The sequence below is a fragment of the Phyllostomus discolor genome, chromosome 5 (genome assembly GCF_004126475.2).
Source record: "Phyllostomus discolor isolate MPI-MPIP mPhyDis1 chromosome 5, mPhyDis1.pri.v3, whole genome shotgun sequence".
Lineage (NCBI taxonomy): Eukaryota > Metazoa > Chordata > Mammalia > Chiroptera > Phyllostomidae > Phyllostomus > Phyllostomus discolor.
In genome coordinates, this window is record NC_040907.2 from 82,213,804 (window position 1) to 82,221,149 (window position 7,346).

At 41.4% G+C, this 7,346-nt stretch overlaps 1 protein-coding gene across 3 annotated transcripts in view; it reads right to left on the minus strand.

Annotated features, from left to right (window-relative positions):
- Positions 1-2,720, minus strand: part of RNF182 (ring finger protein 182) — a 65,739-nt gene extending 63,019 nt beyond the window's left edge. The window contains exon 1 of one of the 3 annotated variants that reach the window (XM_036026488.1): positions 2,635-2,720. The gene's annotated coding sequence lies outside the window, so the exon portion shown is untranslated. Of the gene's footprint in view, positions 1-1,819; positions 1,936-2,634 lie in introns of those variants that run through there. The other 2 variants (XM_036026485.1, XM_036026486.1) reach the window with 2 other exon arrangements.
- Between the last annotated feature and the right edge of the window lie 4,626 nt (positions 2,721-7,346).

Below are 7,346 nucleotides of genomic sequence, written 5' to 3' on the forward strand. Positions count from 1 at the left end.
GACTATTTGTTTCTGACGTTTACTGATTTTATTTTTTGGCAGAAGGCAATACTGCTTTAAAATGCCAAACTATATTGAATCTTGGGCCTTCTGTGAGCTAGCAGCAAAGGCAAAACATAAATCCTTACTGTGCTGAATTAACACTGGATACCTCCATTCTTCAAAGTACATTTTTTAGCCACAAATATATGTGCAGATTAAAACTCACAGTGAGAGTTCTGTATGGCTGAAAAGCAGGTCCAGAGTCCCTGCACTTGAATATTAGATTTGCTATGAAGATCTGAAGCTGCACTCTTGGTAGCTCAGAAAGAACACAAAATGTGTTTTAGTACAAAACATGAAACTACATTCAATGTCTATCTAATATGTTTAGACTTTAATGTTCTGATTGCCTTTCATGTTTAAATGAGAAAATATGTATATCCTCTCCTGGTTATCTTCTATAAACACATCTACTTCATTTTAATCAATGGACCATTTCATTACCATCATCAAAGAGTAGTTAGCAGAGCATCTGTACATCACTCTACAAGTGAAACTCCGTTAAAAACAAACCCAATTGTGAAATAACATGCAAATTATTGGTGCAACTTACTTCTTTAGTTTTCAACACAATCTTCTAATGAAGTGACATTGCTTAAAATTGCTAGGAAATATAAACAGATTTAGAAAACTAGTAATCAGCAGGCTAACAGGTGTTGAAATCCCGAAAGGGAGAGAAGGAATATTAGATAATCACTTTATGTCTGACACCTCTGGTAGCTTTAATATCTTTAATTCTAATCAACTTAACTGTAATTCAAAGTGATCTGTGCCACTGGTTTCTTTTCATTAGCTACCTTTTAGCAAAGATATTTCTCTTATTCTATATAATGTTCAATAACTGACCTATTCCAACTTACAAATTATTTTACTAAATTGGATGTACAATTTAATTAGTTGACTTATTTTCCAGTTATCAATGTGACATCTCTCACCAACTAAAACAAATGATACTAACAAATATATTATTTCCTTCCGAATTGATCAGCTATATTTCTGAAAATGAATAGTTTTCTTTCACACTATTACACAGATGATATCTAAGTAGCCACAAAACAGTCTTCACAATCATATTTTTAATGCATTCTTTGTTCTGCAACTAAATGTCACGAAATGATGGCAGGGCTTGGGGCCCTTGAGAAAGGAGGGGGAGTACCATAACTTGAGCAATTCCCCATCCAGCACCCGTATGCCCTTGGCAACGGGTGTAACCCTCATCACACTCATAAACACATGCAAATACCGCCCATCTACCTGCCTTCAGAGGTGCTTTATATTTTTTCCTTGAGTATAAAAACGCAAGGCATTTTCCAGTTCCTTAAAGCATGAACACAATACATTCCAGAAACAATAGCAATGAGATAGGTGCCAAGTATCTAATCTACAAAGTACGGATCCTGCTATTGACTCTGGTATTGCTGGATGAGGAACCCGAGCTACCTCTCCCATTCAGTTACAGGTGCAACTACACTTTCCAGAGATATGGTCGTTATGTTCAAAATCCAAACGAACTTCAGAAGCACCTCGAAATGCTTCAGTCACAGGCATAGAAAATGAGCTCCCTTTCCAAAGATTGTGAAAAATATCTTGTATATTCCCTTTTACACGCCCCCATCCCATCCTCAAAGAGAGGAAACTATGAAACATGGAAATCCAAAGGCAAATATATCCATATCTTTTTTTCTGAAAGCCTTGATAACGAGAGAGAGAGAGAGAGGAAGAGAGAGAGAGAGAATGAGCGAGAATGAGAGAATGAATGTAGGTAGGTACCACCCACCGCCTCTAAGAAGCAAAATCACATCGAACGAGCGCCCGGCCGGAGCTCCGAGCCCCGCGTGGCGCCGACCGTCGAGTGGCGCCAGGACAGCGGCCCGGACGCCGTGGCCGGAGGAGATTCAGCCTTCCCGCCCGCCCGCCAATGCCCGGGAAGTTTGCGGCGGTCCCCGGTCTCGGCGCGTCGGCGGCCGGGCAGAGGACTCCTCCGCGCAGGGGAGGCCGCCTCCCAGCGGGGACGCGCCCCATGGGGGCCGGGGTGCAGCCGGCCAGGCGCCCTCTCCCTGAGGCAGGCGGACGCCCGCCCCCGGGTGCCCGCCCGACCCCTCCCTGGCCACCGGGCACGCCCGCCATACCTGGCCCCCGGCTGCCGCCGGGCCCGGAGCCGCTCCGGCGGCGGCGGCGGCGGCGGCGGCGCCTGGGAGGGCGGGAGGCGGCCGCGGAGGAGGAGCTCCGGCGAGGAGCTCGGGCGAGGAGCGGGCGGGCCGCTTTGTTTCCACAGCGCGGAGCCGCGGACCCTGCGTCGCCATGGCAACCGCCGGGGGGCCCCGGGCCCAGTGGGGACCCGGGACACCCAATGTCTAGGACCCTCCGGGTGGCGGCCGCCGCCGGAATCCCCGCTCTTCTCTGCAGCCTCGAGGGGACGAGGACCCTCGAGAAGCCGCCGCCAACACAAACACACCACCCTCAGTCTCCCTCACCAAGGCGTCGTCTCTCCCGGCAGGAGCGGACCGGAGCCCAGAGCCCATTCTTACTTCCACCCGAGGAGGCACCCCCTTTGGTTTCCCACGCGGGACATTCCAAAGCCCCTCAACACACCTTTCCTCTGTGGAGCTGCACCCTCAAAATGGAAATTCAGTGAAGAAAAAGAAAGAGCAGTGCGAACTGATAAAGTGTTGAGCAACTGGTACTCGGCGCTTCGGTTGCCACTGCCGCAGCGTGCGCGGAGCTGCCAAGGGACGCCATACCCCCTCCTCCTCCTCCTCCCCCCTCCCTCCCTCCCCAAGCTTGCCTCCGCGAGGTCTGGTTTCTCTCCATCCAAATCCTGCATCTGTCTTCTGGAGGTCTCCAGTAGGACAGAGTGGGGAGAGGGCTTTATTTCTGTAACTGTAAACCCAGGACACACTTGTAACCTCACAGGCGAAAACACAACTTTCGGGCTGCGTTGTGAATCTCCGCCTTGCCACTGCTCAGCTACTGGCTGTGACTGCTAAGCATCTGCCATGAGCTCTGGCTTACTCTGTGCCAAGGTCGGGCTGCGGACTGCAGGCCATGGTGCTCCGGCAAAGAGAGGGGCAAGGCTAACCTTGACATATGCTAGGCATCCTCTCCTAACGAAATTCTTGGAGATGGGGGGAGAAGTACTAGCAGACCCACGGTAATGCTTCCTCTAAAGGACAGAGCTAGAGGTCAGCTACCATGGGGTGAATGAGTCATCATCCCATACTGTGTCTTCTTGAAAGATCAGTTACTGAATCCAAAACCTACAGTGTCTTCATTTAGACCCCAGGGGGGCATGGAATTTATTTTCTAGCATTTATAAATCACCAAAGGAATGTCCAAAACTTATGATAAAACTCCGGAGTAGCTGATGTTTTCTGAGTTCGCGACATATCTGAAAAGCCATAAAGCAGAACAATGTCATTATCAATTGAAGCCACACATATTAATGAAAATATAAGATTATTTTTAGAGTGGAGAATAGAAACAGCTTGCTTCTGAGAAAGATTGGACACTTTCCTGTAATGGAAATGTTGGTACTTCCAGATGAAGTCAAGAGACAAGGTCTTTCCCACAGGCTGTTAAGCAGTTTGGCAGTATTTGCCAAATTTTAAATGTACATGCCTTTCACCCATCTATCTCAGTTCTGAGAAATCTTTCAAGCAGAAATACACAAGCATGCAGTGATAGATGTACAAGGACGTGCATCGCAGCAGTTTTGCAATAACAAAAATTTGAAACAACTTGTTTTTTCATCAACAGTAATGTGGTTAAATAAACTTGGCACATTCATACCATATAATACTATGAAGCCATTAAAAGAATAAAATGTATAAAACACATAGAGACTGATTTCATTTAAATAAAAAAAGAGGGGCTGCAGAACAATATGTGTGGGGTAATCCCATTTCCACACACAAAATTTCTAGATAGGGTAGAAACATAGACATAGACATATAGGTCAGGGTCTGAGAGAATACATACCTGATAGCTCACAGTGGTTATCTCTGAACTAGAGTAAGAATTGAAGGAACTATTACCTGTTATTATAAACAATACAGTATTGCTTGATTTGTTTGACATTTCTTTTTGATGAGCATGCATTAGTAATTATTTTTTAATTCTCACCAGAAGATACCTTTATTGATTTTAGAGAGAGAGAAAGTGGTGGTTGGGGTGGAGGAGGAGAGAGAGAGAGAGAAACATGGATCATTTGCCTCCTGTACACTCCCTGATCAGGGATCAAACCCACAACCTTTTGGTCTACAGGACAATGCTCCAAACAATTGAGCCATCCGGCCAGGGCTATATTAGTAATTTTTCAGTGAAGAATCAGAAACAAAGATCCTTAACAAATGTTTGTCAACTGCCTGGTTGAGAACTGAATATAGAACAGCAAGAAGCTATTGAGTTGGCCAGCCCTGTCCTCTGATGCTGAAGGCCTGGAAAGTCCACATTGGGTCCACACTTACTGAATACCTTAGTCACCTGGTTCTGCATTATTCTGTGAGGTAGGTATTCTTGTAGACATTCACTTTTCCCAGGGACATTTAGTTTTAACTTAAGTTCAGCTCCATTTTAGCTCTTAGACAAAATTGCAAGATTATAAGGAAAGCATCCTTCTAAAATTTGTCACCTTATCTGCCAGGGTATATCATTTAAACAGGTTAAGTGACAGCAATTATTTAATTTGGAAATGAAGATACTAGAATTTAAAAATTATTGTATGGATGTATGAATGGCCTTTCTTATTCTCACCATTTTTGAAATATGTAAAATAATGAATTTACTAAAAATACATTCTATAAGTATACTGTCCAATTCAGTAGCCACTAGATAATGTGGCTATTTACTATATCTGGTCCTCAGTTTCTACGTCTGTAAAATGGGGGTGATAATGATGCTTGCCTCATTGAGTTGTGAGAATGAGATCAATGAAAGCAATGGGAGCAATGAGATCAATGAGAGCAATGATGCATGGAAAACTCTGATTACAATGCCTGATCATGCACAATGCTGAATACATTTCAGCTATTATTATTATTACTGTTATTATTCCACTTTGTCAGATCCATCACACTCTATTAACCTTCAGTCCAGGTTAGTCTATATTTATAATAATTCTTTCATCTTTTAAATAAGCTGATTGGAACTGTGACTAAGCCATCAAAATTTAATTCTCCTTACCCCTGAACTGATTATAAAATAATCGTCAAAATCAAAGAGCTCTTTTGATCCATTTTAAGTTAGCAAAATAAATGAAGAGTTCCAATCACCAGATCTACATTCATAATAACTTCATTTTGATAGATAATAAAATTTCCAGGTTTAACAAAATGCAACAAATATCTAAAACAGTTTACATTCTGTTTATTATCATCAAGCCTCTAATGTGTAAAATAAATAAGCTATCCCTACTGAAGCATTTGAATAAAAATTTTCTTGTTCTATAATTTGGAATTTGTCTACCTAAGCCCTTATTTTTTTCTCAATTATAAATCATAATAGCTAATACTTATTACACACTGTGTCCAAGGTCACAAAGTTATTTAGTAGAAGAATTATTAGACTCTTAACCACGACACACTAAGAAATATCTTATTTGAGAGCTTGAGTTCAAATATATTTTATCCCATTAAGCCATGAGTATTGGAACAGGCAGAGAAAAAGGCAAACTTCAATGTTCTCTCGTTACAATCTCATTAAGCAACAACTCCTTCGACCCCTGCCTTCTAGTCATGGTCTGATATTATTTAATGAGGTGATATCAATACATTCAGAATCCATGAAAAAATACTTCTGTTGTTTATGTCTTAAAATTAGTTTTCTTCATGGAGAGTTTTACATTTTGATTGGAAAATCCCAGCTCCAGCTATTCCAAAGCCTTGAAAAAGAAAAACAAAACACCCTGCTGAGTCCATAGGACCTGAAAATGCAGAATTCTCAAATTCCTCTCTTCCCAATATCCCCCTTAGGGCACTAGGCAGATCTGCTCTAAAAGGCAAATATTGGCTAAATATCTCTGCAAGTAGAGAAAAATGTACTTATCTGTATGCTGCTCCTAAGCATAATGGATATCCTGGCTCAAAGAAGGTATATTGGTCCCATGGACTAAAAAACCTGTTGGCCATATGGGAGAGTTTAAATCATATTTGTTTCAAAATCTTCAGGATGCTCAATTAACATGCTCAGCTCCTTCATCATAGTTACTTTCTTAGAGAAACAAGATCCATCCAAATGACAAGAATTGCACCTAACTGCAAATGAGCGCTATGTATACTGTGTTGGTTGACAATAGACTGTGGACTGCCCTAATGGCCTCAACAATAAAGAAATAAAGACACCGAGCTTTCTTATCAATGCCAAACAGTTCCATGATTGCTTACAGAAATGAAGGAAATGAACTCTTCCCTGCAATCCATGCCACAAAGATAAGATGAATTTTGAAATTACGTTGCTACTTAGCCAAGTATTGCAAAAAAATATCGTCTATACTTGGTAATGGCCATACATTTCACCACTGAGCTATCTGACACATCGGTCAGTATCAGTGTGAGAAAAACTGTGCTAATTAGAGAAACGTGTGTTTTAAGAATCCTGGAAAACACAGCCAAAGTAGATGGGATTGAGAAGGATTGTCTCGTTCATCATTTTTTATCTCTTTGTATTTATCATGCAGTCCATTTAAAAATATATACATATTATTTGCCAATGAGGAAAGTGGCAGGGAAACAGAGAGTTAAAGAAACAAAAACATCACAGTTCTTTGCCAAAAGCTCCCTTTGGAGAGATCCAACATGATATCTCAGCCAAAAGTATAATTTGATATTGATCAGATTGAGGTAAACTTTTGATGTTCTTTAATCTGGTTTAAGTAAATTTTATTTTAAATAAATTAACATTTGGCTGTGTTCAAAATGTATTCAGAGAGTGAATGTAAAGATGTCACTCCCTTTTCTTGGGTCATTAATTCAAGGTTTACATCTCTTTCTAGGTCTCCCTGGCATCAAACCTTCTCCACACTCAGAGCTTATCTCATTTCAGTAGCAAAAAAAAAGTGTCAGAATATGAACTAGTTCCAATATTATCTGTTTTAAATTCATAGTTATTTACTTATTGACTCCTGACACAACTGAAAATGAGCTCTTAACAGAATGGAAATCATTTGTTTCTAGTTTTCTCATCTATAAAATGAGGGTGTTGAAGACTGTCCTTATCCCCAGGAAAGGATTTCATAAGTTTGAATTAAATTGTTCAGTAAAGCTCATTGATCAAAGGTTCTGTGTGACTCTAATGCCATAACACTACAG